Source organism: Phyllopteryx taeniolatus, chromosome 9, assembly GCF_024500385.1.
Source record: "Phyllopteryx taeniolatus isolate TA_2022b chromosome 9, UOR_Ptae_1.2, whole genome shotgun sequence".
Classification (NCBI taxonomy): Eukaryota; Metazoa; Chordata; class Actinopteri; order Syngnathiformes; family Syngnathidae; genus Phyllopteryx; species Phyllopteryx taeniolatus.
The window spans coordinates 2113574-2133765 of NC_084510.1; the positions used below are offsets into that span (position 1 = coordinate 2113574).

At 42.9% G+C, this 20192-nt stretch overlaps 1 protein-coding gene across 2 annotated transcripts in view; it reads right to left on the minus strand.

Annotated features, from left to right (window-relative positions):
• fhit (fragile histidine triad diadenosine triphosphatase) overlaps positions 1–20192 on the minus strand; it is a 346540-nt gene that overhangs the window by 230927 nt on the left and 95421 nt on the right. Inside the window, exon 4 of one of the 2 annotated variants that reach the window (XM_061784848.1) lies at positions 8808–8893. The exons of the other annotated variant lie outside the window; for it this stretch is intronic. The gene's annotated coding sequence lies outside the window, so the exon portion shown is untranslated. The remainder of the gene's footprint in view (positions 1–8807; positions 8894–20192) is intronic. 2 annotated transcript variants of the gene reach the window in all.

Sequence of the window (20192 nt, forward strand, 5' to 3'; positions counted from 1 at the left end):
CATGTTGATTTGATTGATAATATCACAAACAATTTTAAGTAACTCTCTGTAACGCCTTCAACACGGTAGCACCATTAAGAATAAAAACGCATACTAAGAGACCTAGACTCAGGTTTACAGATGAGACCTGAGCACTTAGGCGACCATGTAGGGAGCTTGAGGAAAATGGTGTGCAACTAAACTTGAGGCCTTCCATCAGGCATGGGGCGATAGTTTGTTGAAATACAACCAAATGCTCGCATTAGCCAAAAGTTATTATTTTTCCAGGATAGTTTTTCCTAATAAAAATAACTCTAAACTTATTTGATACAGTAGTGATGCAAACCCAAGAGCATCCTATTTCCTAGTGATTTAATTATTACTTAAAAAAAAAAAAAAGTTGAGGAAATGGATAAAAAGCACTTTTCCTCAAACCTGGTGAAACAAATTAAATGAACAGTTTATCTGCTTTTTAGTGGGAGTAATACAGGCACTAAGGTAGAGAGTTTGGTTACACTCTCAAACCTTGAGGGTGTATCCCTAAAACTTCTCATACAGCTCATTAATGCAGCAAAACAGACAACATGCTTGCTCGACCCTATAGTCTGAACCTTTTTAATATATCCCTCTCCTCTGGCACTGGCAGCTTTTGAGACAGCCATGATTAGACCCTGACTTAAAAGACCCAAACTCAACCCTTGGTTAAACCACACCTAGTATGCAACTTGTCTCTTGCCTCACCTCAACCGTTGACATATGGAGTTTGGCCTGTCTGTCCTCTCTTCTACCACCCCAACGCCGCACCACTCTCTCTCTCCTGTTCAGAGAGGGGATTAGGTGGCTATGAGCGAAATAAGGCTGTTGCTGTAAGGATTCTGCATTGATCGACTGGGACAAGACCTGAGGAGGAATACATTCCCGGAGCGTCGCTGTGGCAATTCAACATTGACCAACCAAGAAAGGTCCTAAGAAGAACGTCTTTTAAGAGGCATCTACAAACCTGCGGCGCTTCATTTCATCTAATGGACTCTCATGCTTTTTAAACTATCACTGTATAACATCATATCATGTGGTCAATGGTGTTCACTCACCATCTATTGCAGCCTCGTCATCCTGGAAGGGGGCGCCATCCACTTTTGATCCCTTCCGAAGGTTTCTACCCATCTATCCATCCATTCATCACTTTTTCTTCTGCTTATCCAAGGTCGGGTCGCGGGGGTAATAGCTTTAGCAGGTACGCCCAGACTTCACTCTCCCCAGCCACTTCCTCCAGCTCTTCCCAGGGGATCCCGAGGCGTTCCCAGGCCAGCAGAGAGACGCAGTTTCTCCACCGTGTCATGGGTCGTCCCCGGGGTCTCCTCCCCGTGGGACGTGCCCGGAACACGAATCTCCTCCACCCCTGGGGCCTTGTCACCGAAGAGCTTTTTAACCACCTCGGTGACCTCAACCCCAGAGATAGGAGAGCCCGCCTCAGAGAACCCAGACTCTGCTTCCTCATGGGAAGGCGTGTTGGTGGAGTTGTGGAGGTCTTCGAAGTATTCTCCCCACCGACTCACAACGTCGAGGTCAGCAGCGCCCCATCCCCACTATACACAGTGTTGGAGGTGGACTGCTTTCCCCTCCTGAGATGCCAGATGGTGGACCAGAATTTCCTCAAAGCCGTCCGAAAGTCTTTCTACATGGCCTCACCAAACTCCTCCCATGCCTGAGTTTTTGCTTCAGCGACCACCAAAGCTGCTTTCCGCTTGGCCAGCCAGTACCCATCAGCTACCCAGGAGTCCCACAGGCCAAAAAAGCCCCGATAGGACTCCTCCTTCAGCTTGACGGCATCCTTCACCGTTGGTGTCCACCTACGGGTTCGGGGATTGCTGCCACGACAGGCACCAACTACCTTACGGCCGCAGCTCCGGTCGGCCACCTCGGCAATAGAGGCGCAGAACATGGTCAACTCGGACTCAATGTCCCCCGCCTCCCCCGAGACGTGGGTGAAGTTCTGCCGGAGGTGGGAGTTGAAACTGTGGAGGCGAGCCTGATTATATCTAACTTCTCGACCTCACTAACCAGATCGAGCTCCTTCCCTGCCAGAGAGGTGACATTCCACAAACCTAGAGCCAGCTTCTGTAGCCGGGGATTGGATCGCCAAGGTCCCTGCCTTCGGCCACAGCCCAGTTCACACACACTATGGCCTCTCCCACGGGTGGTGAGCCCATGGGAAAGGGGACCCACGTTACCATTTCGAGCTGTGCCCGGCCGGGCCTCATGGGTGCAGGCCCGGCCACCAGGTGCTCGCCTTCGAGCCCAACCTCCAGGCCTGGCTCCAGAGGGGGCCCCCGGTGACCCGCGTCCGGGCAAGGGAAAACGTCTTAATGAATTGTTTGTCATCATAGGGGGTTTTGGAGTTGTCCTTTGTCTGGTCCCTCACCCAGGACCTGTTTGCCATGGGTGACCCTGCCAGGGGCATAAAGCCCCAGACAACTTAGCTCCTAGGATCATTGGGACACACAAACCCCTCCACCATGATAAGGTGACAGCTCAAGGAGTGGGGTTTCTACCCTTGATCCCCAAATGGGTTTTGTCAGCCACTACCTTGTGAAATTATGGTCAGACGAGACAAACAGTGAGCTATTGGACCACACTAACAGTAAGTACGTTTGGAGAAGTCAAGATGAGGCTTTCAAACCTAAGACCACTAAAAAAACTAGTATGCATGGTCGTGGTGGCATCACACTGTAGGACTGTTTCTCTGCAAATGGTATTACGGGTGTCCTATTCAAAGTGGATGGAGCAATGAGGAGGATGACCTCCAAATACACGAAAACTTTAACTACCTTAAATTAACAGCTAAACCTCGGTCACAATTGGGGACAGTGATCCCAAGCACTTTGCAAAACCGGCTTTGCATGGCCTTCCCAAAGTCCCGATGTCAAATTTGGAGACCAAACTTGGTTTTTGATCATTTGTAATTTGCGTCTTAAAGCTGTGTTCTTTTGTTCTTCTGTTTTACTGTCTCTGTAAAGAACTTTGAGTTACCTTGCTGTTGAATTGTGCTACACAAATAAACTTGTCTTGCCTTAACAGCTGGGTGCAGAAAAACATACAATTTAAATAACTTTTACCAATTCTGAATAGTGGTCTCTTTTGTTAGAGCGTCAGCCTCACAGTTCTGAGGACCCGGGTTCAATCCCCGGCCCCGCCTGTGTGGAGTTTGCATGTTCTCCCCGTGCCTGCATGGGTTTTCTCCGGGCACTCCGGTTTCCTCCCACAACCCAAAAAACATGCATTAATTGGATGCTCTAAATTGCCCGTAGGCATGACTGTGAGTGCGAATGGTTGTTTGTTACTATGTGCCCTGCAATTGGCTGGCAACCAGTTCAGGGTGTACCCCACCTCCTGCCCGATGACAGCTGGGATAGGCTCCAGCACGCCCGCGACCCTAGAGAGGAGAAGCGGCTCAGAAAATGGAGGGATGGATGGATGGGTCTCTTTTGTTTACATCTGTTGCTCCTTTTATGCTCCTTTACTATAGACCATGCCGTGATCGGATCACACGAGTCACAATGTCAAGTTTTAATTTTTCAGACCTATGATCAACAAGTACACATTAAGCAAACAGCGCACTTTATTAACATGAATTAATTAATGTAGAATTTGCTTTTTCCATATTCTACCACTCCACTGACTACAAGGACAATTTTGGCCTTTTGTTTGATCTCAGCCACTTCACACGGACATATTTTTAAAACCTACCTTTTGTGATAGGCCATGACACAACACGCAATATAAACATAATGCAACTGAAAGTTTAAAGAAAACATTGCTGATAGAAGGCTTCAGTTTTTTTGTTATATGACTGATATTGCTGAACACTGACACACAAAGGCAAAGACACAGCAAGTAACTGACCACCAGTTCTGAATTGTTTCCCTTTACATAAGAAAAATCTCACGGCACACCACCAAACAAAAATGTCAATCCCGTCTCGATTGACCCACACATCGATTACTCAGTGTAAAATCTGGAACTTTCTAATTCAACACAAAGCTGATGTACTCACAGGAAACTTTTTTATTTGTTGTACGCATAGCAACAGGTGGATACACAGGTTTGTTGTATCTTATGGTATCGAATGGAAGTGCAATTAATTGTTCTCCCTGTTACTATATATTGCAAGCATTGATAGATGAACATAGATTTATTTGTATTTAATAAGATTTTTTGATTAATTAAGTTAAATTGGATAATTTCCAGCAGCAATCGCGATTATTTCTCATGGCAAGGGAATCACTGGCCGAAGGTATGTTCTCAGCTTCTATAGCCGAGTAACTAACTAGATGAGTCAGTGCATATGCTTTCCTCTGACATTTTCACTGACATCAAACAAAACATGGCAAGTGCTCTTCATACCAAACATGACATTCTGAATGAATTATTTCCTGTTTTAGCCAGTGGTGGTCAATTTGGGGGTATAGTTTGGCGTGCTTTACCATGTGAAATTGTTTGTTCCCTTATCCATCAAAGAAAGTAAGAGTCAAGTCAAGCGCCAGAATTATATATAAAGAACTTGAACCTAATTCATATGTATATATAAATAGTTTTAATGAAGATAGATACGGTGCATGCTGTTAGTACTTCAACCATTCACTCAGGTGCTACAGCGACAAGTCATTACAGTGGTTTGGTTTGATTCTTTTTTCGTTTGGTTCTTTGGTCCCCAAAGTCAAGTTTATCTACAACCCCAATTCCAATGAAGTTGGAATGTTGTGTTAATAATAAATAAAAACAGAATACAATGATTTGCAAATCATCCATCCATCCATTTTCTGAGCCGCTTCTCCTCACGAGGGTCGCGGGCGTGCTGGAGCCTAGCCCAGCTGTCATCGGGCAGGAGGCGGGGTACACCCTGAACTGGTTGCCAGCCAATCGCAGGGCACATAGGAACAAACAACCATTCACACTCACAGTCATGCCTACGGGCAATTTAGAGTCTCCAATTCATGCATGTTTTTTGGGATGTGGGAGGAAACCGGAGTGCCCGGAGAAAACCCACGCGGGCACGGGGATAACATCCAAACTCCACACAGGTGGGGCCAGGGATTGAACCCGGGTCCTCAGAACTGTGAGGCTGACGCTCTAACCAGTCGGCCACCGTGCCGCCGATTTGCAAATCATGTTGAACCTATATTTAATTGAATACACGACAAAGACAAGATATTTAATGTTCAAACTGATAAACTTTATTGTTTTTAGCAAATAATCATTAACTTGGAATTTTATGGCTGCAGCACGTTCCAAAAAAGCTGGGACAGGATGCAAAAAAGACTGAGAAAGTTGAGGAATGTTCATCAAACACCTGTTTGGAACATCCTACAGGCGAACATGTTAATTGGGAACAGGTGGGTGCCATGATTGGGTAGAAAAGGAGATTGCCTGAATTGCTCAGTCATTCACAAGCAAAGATAGGGCGAGGTTCACCTCTTTGTGAACAAGTGCGTGAGAAGAATGGTCAAAAAGTTTAAGGACAGTGTCCCTCAACACACAATTGCAAGGAATTTAGGGATTTCATCATCTACGGTCCATATCATCATCAAAAGGTTCAGAGAACCTGGAGAAATCACATGCAAAGTGGGAAAGTCTTCTGTGGTCCGACGAGTACACATTTCAAATTGTTTTTGGAAATTTTGGGCCAAAGAGGAAAAGAACCATCCGGACTGTTATGGACGCAAAGTTCAAAAGCAAGCATCTGTGAAGGTCTGGGGCTGTGTTAGTGCAAAAGGCATGGTTAACTTACACATCTGTGAAGACACCATTAATGCTGAAAGGTACATACAGGTTTTGGAGAAACATCTGCTGCCATCCAAGCAACGTCTTTTTCAAGGACACCCCTGCTAATTTCAGCAAGACAATGCCAAACCACATTTTGGAAGTGTTACAACAGCGTGGCTTTGTAGTAAAAGAGTGCGGGTACTAGACTGGCCTGCCTGCAGTCCAGACCTGTCTCCCATTGAAAATGTGTGGCGCATTATGAAGCGTAAAATACGACAACGGAGACCCCGGTCTGTTGAACAGCTAAAGCTGTACATCAAGCAAGAATGGGAAAGAATTTCACCTACAAAGCTTCAACAATTAGTGTCCTCAGTTCCCAAACGTTTATTGAATGTTGTTAAAAGAAAAGGTGATGTAACACAGTGGAAAACATGACCGTGTCACAGCTTTTTTGGAACGTGTTGCAGCCATAAAATTCCAAGTTAATGATTATTTGCTAAAAACAATAAAGTTTATCAGTTTCAACATTAAATATCTTGTCTTTGTCGTGTATTCAATTAAATATAGGTTGAACATGATTTGCAAATCATTGTATTCTGTTTTTTTTTAATGTTGAACACAATGTCCTAACTTCATTGGAATTGGGGTTGTATATAACACTACAAAGTCAAGAGTCTGAAAGAGCTTTGCAACCCAGAGAACAATGAGATTGATGACATCCTCTGGCCTAAGCCCTCCATCCCGGCTGGGAAGAACTCCCCTAAAGCCAATTTAGGGAAAAAAAGAAGAAACCCTGAGATGGAAACACATATGTCGCGATCGCCTATTCAGGATGACCAGGCTGCAGTGGATGCCGAGGGGGCAACATTAACTGTGTGATATGATGCTATACAATGACAGTTTAACTCTGTCAGTCTGGAAAGGGTTACCAAGCTATTTCTAAAGCATTAGGACTGTTGCAGCTTTCCTCTTGCAACGGAAGAAAAATAACAAAACGAGTTTTCAACTTTAACTCTCTGTAGTGAACAAAGGGGAACACACAATTGAAGCGTGTGGCTAAAACGAAAGGTACAGCATAACTTCTTCCCGCAACAAAAGCAAAAAAAAAAATTATTTTAAAAAACCTGTAATCTATGTAATGTTTTCCCTTCTTCCCATGCTTCCTAAAGCATCATGGAAAATATAGTCCATTTCTGTCTAACTTAATGTCTTCTCAACCAAATGCAATTTAATGAGATGGTTCTCCCTTTAACTTAAATTTTACACATCTCTCATGAATTCTTATTTTATAATCTTAATTTATTAATCCTCCAACTATGTTTTTAACAAATTATATGAACTCCCAAATGAATCTTCAACTAGGACTTATGCAAAACACACTGAAATCCATTATCCACAAATGGAGAAAAGATGCAATAGTGGTAAACCTTCTCAGGAATGGCCAGCCTACAAAAATTACCTCAAGTGCACAGTGATGATTCATCCAGGAGGTCACAAAGGAACACAGCCCAAGATTTAAAGAACTGCAGGCCTCCCTTACCTCAGTTAAGGTCAGTGTTCATGACTCAACAATAATGAGACTGGGCAAAAATGGCATGCATGGCAGAGTTCCAAGGTGAAAACCACTGCTGACCAAATACAACCCCAATTCCAATGAAGTTGGGACGTTGTGTTAAACATAAATGAAAACAGAATACAATGATTTGCAAATCATGTTAAACCTATATTTAATTGAATACACTACAAAGACAATATATTTAATGTTCAAACTGATAAACATGATTGTTTTTAGCAAATAATCATTAACTTAGAATTTTATGGCTGCATCACGTTCCAAAAAAGCTGGGACTGGTGGCAAAAAATAGTGAGAGTGTTTGGAACATCCCACAGGTGAACAGGTGGGTGCCATGATTGGGTATAAAAGGAGCTTCCCTGAATTGCTCAGTCATTCACAAGCAAAGATAGGGGGAGTCCACATTTCAAATTGTTTTTTTAAATTGTGGACGTCGTGTCCTCCGGGCCAAAGAGCAAAAGAACCATCCGGACTGTTATGGACGCAAAGTTCAAAAGCCAGCATCTGTGATGGTATGGGGCTGTGTTAGTGCCAATGGCATGGGTAACTTACACATCTGTGAAGGCACCATTAATGCTGAAAGGTACATACAGGTTTTGGAGAAACATATGCTGCCATCCAAGCAATGTCTTTTTCATGGACGCCCCTGCTTATTTCGGCAAAACGATGCCAAACCACATTCTACACGTGTTACAACAGCGTGGCTTCGTAGGAAAAGAGTGTGGGTACTAGACTGGCCTGGCTGCAGTCCAGACCTGTCTCCCATTGAAAATGAGTGGCGCATTATGAAGCGTAAAATACGACAACGGAGACCCCGGACTGACAAACAAGAATGGGAAAGAATTCCACCTACAAAGCTTCAACAATTAGTGTCCTCAGTTCCCAAACATTTATTGAATGTTGTGAAAACAAAAGGTGATGTAACACAGTGGTAAACATGACCCTGTCCCAGCATTTTTGGAACGTGTTGCAGCCATAAAATTCTAAGTTAATGATTATTTGTTAAAAACCATAAAGTTTATCAGTTTGAACATTAAATATCTTGTCTTTGCAGTGTATTCAATTAAATATAGGTTGAATATCATTTGCAAATCATTGTATTCTGTTTTTATTTAACACAACGTCCCAACTTCATTGGAATTGTTGAACAAAACATTTTCACCCCACCCGAAAAAAAAAATAATGATAAAAAAAAATATTTAAACATACTGTATGAATGATTCCAAATACTTTGGGGAGAATATTCTATGGACTGACAGAGACGAAAGTTTAACTTTTTGGAAGGTGTGTGTCTCGTTACGTCTGGCGTAAATGTAACAGCATTTCAGAAAAAGAATACCATACAGTCTAACATGCTGGTGGTCAGGTTTGGGAGGGTTACTTTGAAATTTTATTGTGATCCAGTATCTAGTTACCGCTAAAAAAAAATAAAAAAAAGGAATCAATAATGTAATCCAAGTACTACAATATTGAAGTAATGTAACGTGATTACCTTTAATTACTTTTGGGCGACCAGTTCAGGGTGTGTCCCGCCTTTCGCCAGAAGATAGCTGGGATATCCTCCAGCACGCCCGCGACCTTAGTGAGGAGAAGTGGTACAGAAAAATGGATCGATGGATCACCAAATAGAATTTTTAAAAAAATAAGAAAATCAATATCAATAAAATATATTGTTCTGTAAATGTTTAATATGGATGTTTTTGGAATACAGGAGCAAGAGGAACACGGAGCACTCTGGATTCAAATCCAAAACCTCAGAACTCTGACAGACGTGTTAAACCTTTGTTCACCGTGCTGCCCAGCTTCATTTTAAAACCTATCCACATGACTCAGTGTGTGTGGTATACCGAGTGAAATGGAAACAAAGAGGACTAATTAAAACTAAAAAGGCAGCCTTTGCAATTAGCGGAAGCTTAAACCTTCCCCTTATTGACGCACACACACACACACACACACACACACACACACATAAACCTTATGATACAATGATGTGTTGCTAACGCTGTAAAAGGTTGGGGCTCCAAATCAATAACTGGCCTCTTCCCGTATTAAAATTGTAAACCTGCAAAATAATCAAAATTTTTTAAAAATGTACCTGTAATCTGATGACATTTTTTTTCTGTAACTGTAGAGGAATACAGTTACCTTTTTTGTATTCTGATTACATAATCCTGTTACATGTATTCCGTTACTCCCCAAGCCTGCTGGTGGTAGTGTGATGGTCTAGTGCTGCACTGTTACTTCAGAACCTGGACGACTTGTTGTTATTGATGGAACCCTGAATTCTGTTCTTTACCAGAAAATCCTAAAGGAGAATGTTCAGGCATCAGTTCGTCACCAAAGCTGAAGTGCACTTGGGTTCTGCAGCAGGACAATGATCCGAAAAGTCCATGGTGTCATTAAAATGCAAATAAAATGTATTACCATGACGGTAATCTACAGCCTGTATTGTATATATTGTAGTTACGTATGAAGTTTGCATTTAATGGTGGCACTACAAATACTCATCCCTTTTATATTTCCATCTATCCATCCATTTTCTGTACCACTTTATCCTCACAAGGGTCGCGGGCTGCTGGAGCCTATCCCAGCTATCTTCGGGCGAGAGGCGGGGTTCACCCTGAACTGGTCGCCAGCCAATCGCAGGGCACATATAAACAAACAACCATTTGCGCACACATTCACACCTAAGGGCAATTTAGAGTCTTCAATCACCCTTTTTTAATTTTATTTTTATTTTTTTTATATTCGCTTTGATAAATATAGTTTATGTTTCACTATTATTTAGTCAATTACAGTGTTGCTAAATAATCTCAGGAAACTGTCATTTTACTTTAAATCCATGATTAAAAGAAGGTGAAAAACTGTTAACCTGTTACAGACAAAATTGAAAATCAGAATATTTAAATAGCAGCTGCTTCTATCTCAATTGAACACATAAAACCTAACCAGGCATGGAAAAAACTAAATTATTCAGGGCTCATTAATCACTATGGATCTGTTGATCAGTTGACAATCAAATGAGAAGAGGAAAGCAGATGCTGCTGATATTTGACATATTGTATTCTTGCATTATAGTCCACATTAAACCGGATTAAATTTGACTCAGCAAAGTTTAGTATTGAAGGGGAAAATGAAATATCCTCATGATTACAGATGACCCACAGGATAACAGCTATCTGTAAACATGTACTCATATCCTGGATTAGGCCCATTATCATCAGGAACGCTTCCAAGCAAATCTGATCAGGGAAGCCCTACCTCCTCATGTGTATGTGAATCATTATCACAATGCATGTTGTCAGCACACCATCTCCGGGAAACAAGCGTTAGCGCAATAAATTTGATTAGAGTGGACGAAAAGCATTAGAGACAGAAATGACACACTGATCAGCATTGACAAAAAGGATTTTAACCACACACAAAGTATCCAGAGACTGATTACATGCAGACATTTTTTTTATTTCTTTGCTAGTATCGGATGAATAGACTTCAAAACAAAACGAGGATACAAGACACATGCCTTACTCACAAATTAGGTGACACTCCCTTCTTAATCCATAGGGTTTAGTATAACATTGACACCCTTTGCAGCTATAACAGCACCAATTCTTCTGAGAAGGCTTTCCACAAGTTTTGGAGATTGTTTATGGGAATGTTTGACTATGTTTTCAGCAGTGAATTTCTGAGGTCACACTGATGTTGGACGAGAAGGCCTGGCTCTCAGTCTCTGATCTAATTCTTCCAAAGGTCTTCTATAGGGTCAAGGTTGCACAGGCCAGTCAAGTTCATTCAGACCAAACTCTTTCAAACATCCATGTTTTTACGGACCATTACGGACCATGGTTTGTGCATTGGTACACAGTAGCGGTCCAGCAATTAATCGATTAACTGACAACTAATAGGTTATCAAATTAATCGACAACTATTTTGGTAATCGGTTGGAGACATTGTTTCAATTAAAATTGTCCAAAATCCTCAGAATTTCAGCCTCTCAACAGTAAATATTCTCAGATCCACAAAGGAAGAAGAATCATTTTTGTGTTTAATCAAAATAAGGCATTTGCAAACATCTGCTTTTACTTTGGAAACCACTGATAATAATTTTGTGCCTATTTTCTGAGAGGTTACCGACCAAACCAGTAACTGAATCATAATCAATTTGTGCATTTTATGCGCTGTCAATTTGAAATAATATCCTGATTTTCAATCAAGGGATGGAAATTAAAACAAAAAAAATTATCTGATGAATCACTTAATAGAAAAAATAATCAACAGATGAATTGATTATTAAGATAATCGTTAGTTGTGGCCCTAGTGCACAGAATGGAACAGGAAACTGCCACCCCCAAAATGTTCTAACAAAGTTGGGAGCATGGAATTGTCCAAAATCTCTTTGTTTGCTGAAGCAGCCAGAGTTCCTTTCACTGGAACTTAGGGGCCAATATTTTGGACAAAGACCAGTGCATGAAGCATGCTGTTTGTTTGTTTGCTGAAACAGCTTCCACTCTTGTGGGAAGGCTTTCAACAAAGTTTAGGAGTGGGCTTATGGGACTTTTTTACCCATTCTTCCAGGAGCGTATTTGTGAGGTCACACACTGATGCTGGATGAGAAGGCCAGGCTCACTGTCAACCAAACAAACAATAACAAAACAAATCAACCCAGAGGTGTTCTATCGGGTTGAGGGCAGGAATCTGTGCAGGCCAGTTAAGTTCATCCGTACTTAATTCACCCATCTATGTCTTGACGGACCTTGCTTTGTGCAGCGGTACAGATACATGTTGGAACAGGAAGGGCTAATCCCTAAACTGTTTGACTGTCCAAAATCTCTTGGTATGCTGAAGCATTCAGCGTTCATTTCACCTTTCCAACTTTGTGGGAACAGTTTGGAGATGCCCCCTTCCTTTTCCAACATGACTGTGCATCAGTACACAAAGCAAGGTCCGTAAAGACATGGAGGAGAGAGTTTGATGTGAATGAACTTGACTGGCCTGCACAGTCCTGACCTCAAACCTATAGTACACTTTTGGATGAATTAGACCGGAGACTGAGAGCCAGACCTTCTTGTCCAACATCAGCGTGTAATCTCACAAATGTGCTTTTGTAAAAATTGTCATAAATTCCCGTAACCTTGTGGAAAACCTTCCCAGTAGAGTTTAAGGTGTTATAACTGCAGAGGGGGGACAACACTGTTAATTAAGAATGCGATGTCACTTAAATTCATACCCGAGTCAAGGTAGGTGAGCGAATACTTTTGGCAATATATTTTATTTTATTCAAATTTGAACAAAATAGTAGATGTTGAATAGTTTGGTTGTTTCTACAATTTTAATACATTTCCACCCAGCACAGCTTTGGTCAGGCATCATGTCCCAGTTCATATTTTTTAAATGTACGCCACTTTTTAAACATGCATTTATTTACAAGTTTGTATTTCAGCTGCTGAGTAATTTGCCAAGAGTAGTTTGATTTCCAATATATATAGTGGGAAAGTATTCAGAGCCCCTAAAATGTTTCACTCTTTGTTATATTGCAGCCATTTGCTAAAATCATTCAAGTTAATTTTTTTCCTCAATGTACACACAGCACCCCATATTGATGGAAAAAAACTGAATTGTTGAAATTTTTGCAGATTTATTAAAAAAGAAAAACTGAAATATCACACAGCCATAAGTATTCAGACCCTTTTGCTCAGTATTTAGTAGAAGCCCACTTTTGAGCTAATACAGCCATGAGTCTTTTTGGAATGATGCAACAAGTTTTTCACATCTGAATTTGAGGATCCTCTGCCATCACTCCTTGCAGATCCTCTCCAGTTCTGTCAGGTTGGATGGTTAACGTTAGTGGACAACCATTTTTAGGTCTCTCCAGAGATGCTCAATTGGGTTTAAGTCAGGACTCTGGCTGGGCCATTCAAGAACAGTCACAGAGTTGTTCTGAAGCCACTCCTTCGTTATTTTAGCTGTGTGCTTAGGGTCATTGTCTTGTTGGAAGGTGAACCTTTGGCCCAGTCTGAGGTCCTGAGCACTCTGGAGAAGGTTTTCATCCTGGATATCCATGTACTTGGCCGCATTCATCTTTCCTTCCATTGCAACCAGTCGCCCTGTCGCTGCAGCTGAAAAACATCCCCACAGCATGATGCTTCCACCACCATGCTTCACTGTTGGGACTGTATTAGACAGGTGATGAGCAGTGCCTGGTTTTCTCCACACATACTGCTTAGAATTAAGGCCCAAAAATTCTATCTTGGTCTCATCAGACCAGAGACTCTTATTTGTCACTATCTTGGAGTCCTTCAGGTGTTTTTTTAGGAAACTCCATGCAGGCTTTCATGTGTCTTGCACTGAGGAGAGGCTTCCGTTGGGCCACTCTGCAATAAAGCCCCAACTGGTGAAGGGCTGCAGTGATGGTTGACTTTCTAGAACTTTTTCCCATCTCATGACTGCATCTCTGGAGCTCAGCCACAGTGATCTTTGGGTTCTTCTTTACCTCTCTCACCAAGGCTCTTCTCCTCCGATTGCTCAGTTTGGCCAGCTATAGGAATGGTTCTGGTCGTCGTCCCAAAACGTCTTCCATTTAAGGATAATGGCGGCCACTGTGCTCTGAGGAACCTTTAACAAAGCTAAACTCAACCACGAACTCCCTAAATACAAGCAGCACATCGACTGTCCTACCAGGGAAAATAATACTTTAGACCACTGCTACACTACGGTAAAAAATGCATACTGTGCTATACCTCATGCAGCCCTGGGCTCGTCTGATCACTGCTTAATTCACTTAATACCGATGTACAGTCAAGAACTTAAATGTGCGAAGCCTACAGTGAAAACAGTCAAAAAGCGGACCAATGAAGCCAAGATGGAACGTCAAAGCTGTTTAGACTGCACAGATTGGAGTGTCTTTGAAAATTCAGCTGGCAGCCTGGATGAATATACGGACACTGTCACATCCTATCTCAGTTTCTGTGAAGAGGTTTGTGTACCAACAAAATCATTTCGCACATTCAACAACAACAAGCCGTGGTTCACTGCTAAACTTAAGCAGCTTCGCCAAGCTAAGGAGGACACATATCAGAGCGGGGAAAGGGCCCTGTATAATGGAGCTAGAAACCAGCTGACTAAAGAAATTAACATTGCAAAGAGGAACCATGCAGCAAAGTTGGAAAAACAGTTTAGCGCAAACGACTCTAAATCAGTCTGGCATGCATTCCAATCGCTAACTAATTACAAGCGACGATCCCCCCAAGCTGAGAACAATAGCACACCAGCCAATGACTTGAATACCGTCTACTGCAGATTTGAAAAGGACAGTTTCACACCACACACCCACCCGGCCGCACCCGCGTCCACAATCACACTTCTGACTTCTGCGTTAACCATCCATGAACAGGATGTGAGACGCATCTTCAAACAACAGAAGATTAACAAAGCGGCAGGCCCGGACCTTGTGTCCCCATCCTGCCTCAAAGTCTGCGCGGACCAGCTCGCTCCAGTCTTCACTCAGATCTTCAATAGATCTCTGGAAATGTGCGAAGTTCCATCCTGTTTCAAACGCTCCACCATCATTCCAGTCCCCAAGAAACCTGCAATCTCGGGTCTGAATGACTACAGGCCTGTCGCTTTGACATCTGTGGTCATGAAGTCCTTTGAACGTCTCATGCTGGACCACCTCAAGAGTGTCACAGGTCCCCTGCTGGACCCACTGCAGTTTGCCTACCAAGCGAACAGGTCTGCGGATGATGCAGTCAACATGGGACTGCACTTCATCCTAGAACACCTCGACAGTGCAGGGACCTACGCGAGGATCCTGTTCGTGGACTTCAGCTCAGCGTTCAACACCATCATCCCTGAACTCCTTTCATCCAAGCTTCTCTAGCTCAGCGTCTCACCTGCCATCTGCCAGTGGATTTACAGCTTTCTGACGAGCTGGACACAGCAGGTCAGGCTGGGGGAGGCCACCTCATCCACACGCAGCATCAGCACTGGGGCGCCCCAAGGTTGTGTCCTCTCTCCGCTGCTCTTCTCTCTCTACACGAATGACTGCACCTCAGCGAACCCGACTGTCAAACTCCTGAAGTTTGCAGATGACACCACTGTCATCGGCCTCATCAAGGATGGTGACGAGTCTGCATATCGACAGGAAGTGGAGCGGCTGGAGCTGTGGTGCGGCCGACACAACCTGGAGCTGAACACGCTCAAGACTGTAGAGATGATCGTGGACTTCCGGAGGCATCCTTCGCCACAGCTGCCCCTCACGTTGCCTTGTGTCAACCGTCGAGACCTTCAAGTTCCTGGGAATTACAATCTCTCAGGACCTGAAGTGGGCGACCAACATCAACTCCGTCCTCAAAAAGGCCCAGCAGAGGATGTACTTCCTCGGCTTCTGAGAAAGCACGGCCTGCCACCGGAGCTGCTGAGACAGTTCTACACAGCGGTCATCGAATCAGTCCTGTGTTCTTCCATCACAGTCTGGTTTGGTGCTGCTACAAAAAAGGACAAACTCCAATGCAACGGACAATCAAAACTGCTGAAAGGATTGTCGGTACCCCCCTACCCACCATTGAGGACTTGCACGCTGCCAGAACTAAGACAAGGGCGTGCAAAATCCTCTCTGACCCTCTGCACCGCGGTCACCAGCTCCTTCCCTCAGGTAGGCGCTACCGATCAATGCAAACTTGAACTAGGAGACATTCCAACAGCTTCTTCCCTCTTGCGATCAAGTTCTTAAACACCTAACCTATAATTCCATTTCAACAAGCTGGCAATTTTTTGACTTGAGTTCATTGTCACATTTCTGTGGGGCCAATTATGTATTACTCGTGCACTCACTGTAGTTGTCTTGCCATGCTGCACTATTTGCATATACTGGCCACTCATGCCAGAGTAGCATCTGCTCCATTTGCACACTGATTGAGGAGTATCTGTAACTTTTGCACAACCAACATTGTCCCAGATTATCGCACTACTCGTCACTTTAAACCGCATACACTCCTTGAAGTCTCAGCGCCCTTTGCACAATGGTCATTGCACCGGACTATTGCAATATTAGTCATTCGAACTGCTCTAAGTGCTAGAGGACTCTGCATCTTTTTGCACAATTGTTTTTTGTCAATGTCTTTATGTCTCCAAAGTGTTCTGTAAATTGACTGTCTGTTGTAATAGAGCGGCTCCAACCACCAGAGACAAATTCCTTGTGTGTTTTGGACATACTTGGCAAATAAAGATGATTCTGATTCTGAAGTACAACAGACATTTTTTGTAACCTTGGGCAGATCTGTGCCTTGCCACAGTTCTGTCTCTGAGCTCTTCAGGCAGTTCCTTTGACCTCATGATTCTCATTTGCTCTGACATGCACTGTGAGCTCTAAGGTCTTATATAGACAGGTGTGGAGGCTTTCGTCATCAAGTCCAATCAGTTTAATCAAACACAGCTGGACTCCAATGAAGGTGTAGAACCATCTCAAGGATGATCAGAAGAAATGGACAGCACCCGAGTTAAATATGAGTATCACAGCAAAGGGTCTGAATACTTATGGCTGTGTGATATTTCAGTTTTTCTTTTTTAATAAATCTGCAAAAGTTTCAATAATTCGTTTTTTTTCTGTCAGTATGGGGTACTGTGTGTACATTACTGAGGAAAAATGAACTTAAATGATTTTAGCAAATGGCTGCAATATAACAAAGAGTGAAAAATTTAAGGGTGTCTGAATACTTTCCGTACCCACTGTATTAGCCTGGGTGTGTGTAAATGGCAGCACCGAAGCACGTGAACAGGTTCTCACTTTAAATTGTGTAGATTTCCTTGTGTAGTCTTTAAGATGATCTTAATGATGTGGGGACTGCATTTTTGCTGCGTTTTGTACTCCAGTAGACATATGCTCGCTCTGCATTATTGTGTGTGTCCAGGTTTATGTACCGGGAGCATTACAACTTATTTGCTCAGCCCTGTGTCACCAACCTTTTCCGTTTTGCTGCACTTCTCCAAAAGACTTCTTTTTATTTTATTTATTTAACTACAATTGTACTTGACATAAATTATAATATACCAGCAATAGTCTTGAATATTATTAGAAAAGAACACTAGTAGAAGCCTCCTCCATAAGCAGTTCACTAATTTAGCATTCCTCCCACTACTATCTGCTGAAATGTATTAATTACATTTTAAAGTAAAAAATTGAAAGCTGGGTTCTCTGTAAAATAAAGCCTCACTTCAAAGTCCATCAGTCCTTCCAGTATCCTCGGAAGGCCCTTGTTGAAATGCACTGATCTAAGCACAAAAAACAAGGGAATCTACTCCAGATCAATCTAGCTACGCCCCACTACGGATGAATAGCAATTATGTTCATTAAGGCAGCAAATGCTCTCCAAGGTCACATGAATCTCAGAAACTAAAGAGACACCCTTTCAATGCTATCTGTGAAATGTTAAAAACGAACCAAGGCCTCCAATGAATTTCCACACTGCTCCTGTGAGAGGGCGGCAAATGTTCAAAGCCAGCAAACCGACTTTGAGGATGATCAAACCGAATGCCATCTGGATACCAAGAATGGAGGACGAAAGAGTGCCAAATAAAATTAATATATAATTAAACAAATAATTTCAATGTTTTATTTATTTATTTATGTTTGTTTGTTTGGTTGGTTGGTGTGTTTGTTTGTTTATTAACAGGCTGATGCCGAATGGAATTTCATTCGGTTTCACAGGGGTAGAATATTCCTTTCCCCAAACCGATTAGAAAAGGTCGGTCAGAATGTTCTCAGGCTGCGTTCTGTCTGCTCATGGTCTGTCTTGACGTAAATGTATAGTGACTTCATTGTTTACATACTTGAAAATCTGGCAGCTTCCAAACAGAGATGGTCTGCGACAGAGAGCTTGATTTTAGCAAGATGTTTCTTTAATAAAAGTGTCAAATCAATCGCCACAATTATGCTAAATAGATGACTGACCTCCATCTTGATGAATCGTGATGTTTACACAGTGCCATGAAAAAATGTTCCTTCTCAAATTCTTTTTTTTCCCCGTTTCCTCACTTTTGTCTAAGTTCATCAAACGAATGTACATATCAGATGAAGTTAAGTAAACATAAAATGGCGTTTTTAAAAATGTATTTAAATTGTTAAGGGAAAAATGTATTTAAAGCTACCTGGCCCTTTGTGAAAGAGTAATTCCACCTTAAACCTACAGTATCTGTAATAAGTAGTCAGGCCACCTTCAGCAGAAACAATTGATATCAAGCGTTTTATATAAATGGCAATGAGTCTTTCACATCTCTGTGGAGATATTTTGGCCCACTCTTCCTTGCAGAACAGTTTTAATTCCGCAACACTGGAGTGTTTTCGAGTATGAACGACCTTTCTAAGGTCATGCCACATTCAAGTCCGGACTTTGACTAGGCCACTTCAAAACATATTTTTTTTGGGTTCTAAGCCATTCAGAAGTTGGCTTGCTGGTGTTTAGGATCATTGACCTGCTGAAGAACACAAGTGCGCTTCAGCTTGAAGTCATGAACTGATGGCCGCACTTTCTCCTTCAGGATTCTCTGGTAAAGATGAGATTCATCCATCCATCCATTTTCTGAGCCGCTTCTCCTCACTAGGGTCGCGGGCGTGCTGGAGCCTATCCCAGCTATCATCGGGCAGGAGGCGGGGTACACCCTGAACTGGTTGCCAGCCAATCGCAGGGCACATACAAACAAACAACCATTCGCACTCACATTCACACCTACGGGCAATTTAGAGTCGCCAATTAATGCATGTTTTTGGGATGTGGGAGGAAACCGGAGTGCCCGGAGAAAACCCGCGCAGGCATGGGGGGAACATGCAAACTCCACACAGGCGGGGCCGGGGATTGAACCCCGGTCCTCAGAACTGTGAGGCTGACGCTCTAATCAGTCGTCCACCGTGCATGTTCTCCCCGTGCCTGCGTGGGTTTTTGCCAGGCACTCCGGTTTCCTCACCCCATTCCAAAAACATGCATGGTAGGTTGATTGAGCAATCTAAATTGCCCTTAAGTGTGAATGTGTGCGCAAATGGTTGTTTGTTTATATGTGCCCTGTGATTGGCTGGCGACCAGTTCGGGGTGTACCCCGCCTCTCGCCCGAAGATCGCTGGGACAGGCTCCAGCACGCCCGTGACCCTCGTGAGGATAAAGCGGTACAGACAATGGTTGGATGGATAATGGCTCTCTGCATGGTTCATTGGAAATGGCTTTGTAACCCTTTTCACACTGATAGATGTAAATTACTTTGTTTTGCATCTGTTCTTGAATTTCTTTGGATCAAGGGATTTTGTTGGTGATTTTTGAGATCTTTTGGCTGACTTTATTTTGTCAGACAGGTTTTATTTAAGTGATTTATTGATTGAACAGTTCTGGAGGTAATCAGGCTTGGCTGTGGTCAGTGAAAATGAACTCAATTTTACAAAAAATGTGATTAGCCACAGTTAATTCATGATATAACAAGGGGGCAATTCATTTTTCACACGGTCAGATAGCTTTGAATATATATATATATATATATATATATATCCATCCATCCATTATCTGAGCCGCTTCTCCTCACTAGGGTCGCGGGCATGCTGGAGCCTATCCCAGCTGTCATCGGGCAGGAGGCGGGGTACACCCTGAACTGGTTGCCAGCCAATCGCAGGGCACATAGAAACAAACAACCATTCGCACTCACAGTCATGCCTACGGACAATTTAGAGTCTCCAATTAATGCATGTTTTTGGGATGTGGGAGGAAACCGGAGTGCCCGGAGAAAACCCACGCAGGCACGGGGAGAACATGCAAACTCCACACAGGTGGGGACGGGGATTGAACCCGGGTCCTCAGAACTGAGAGGCTGACACTCTAACTTTATATATATATATATATATATA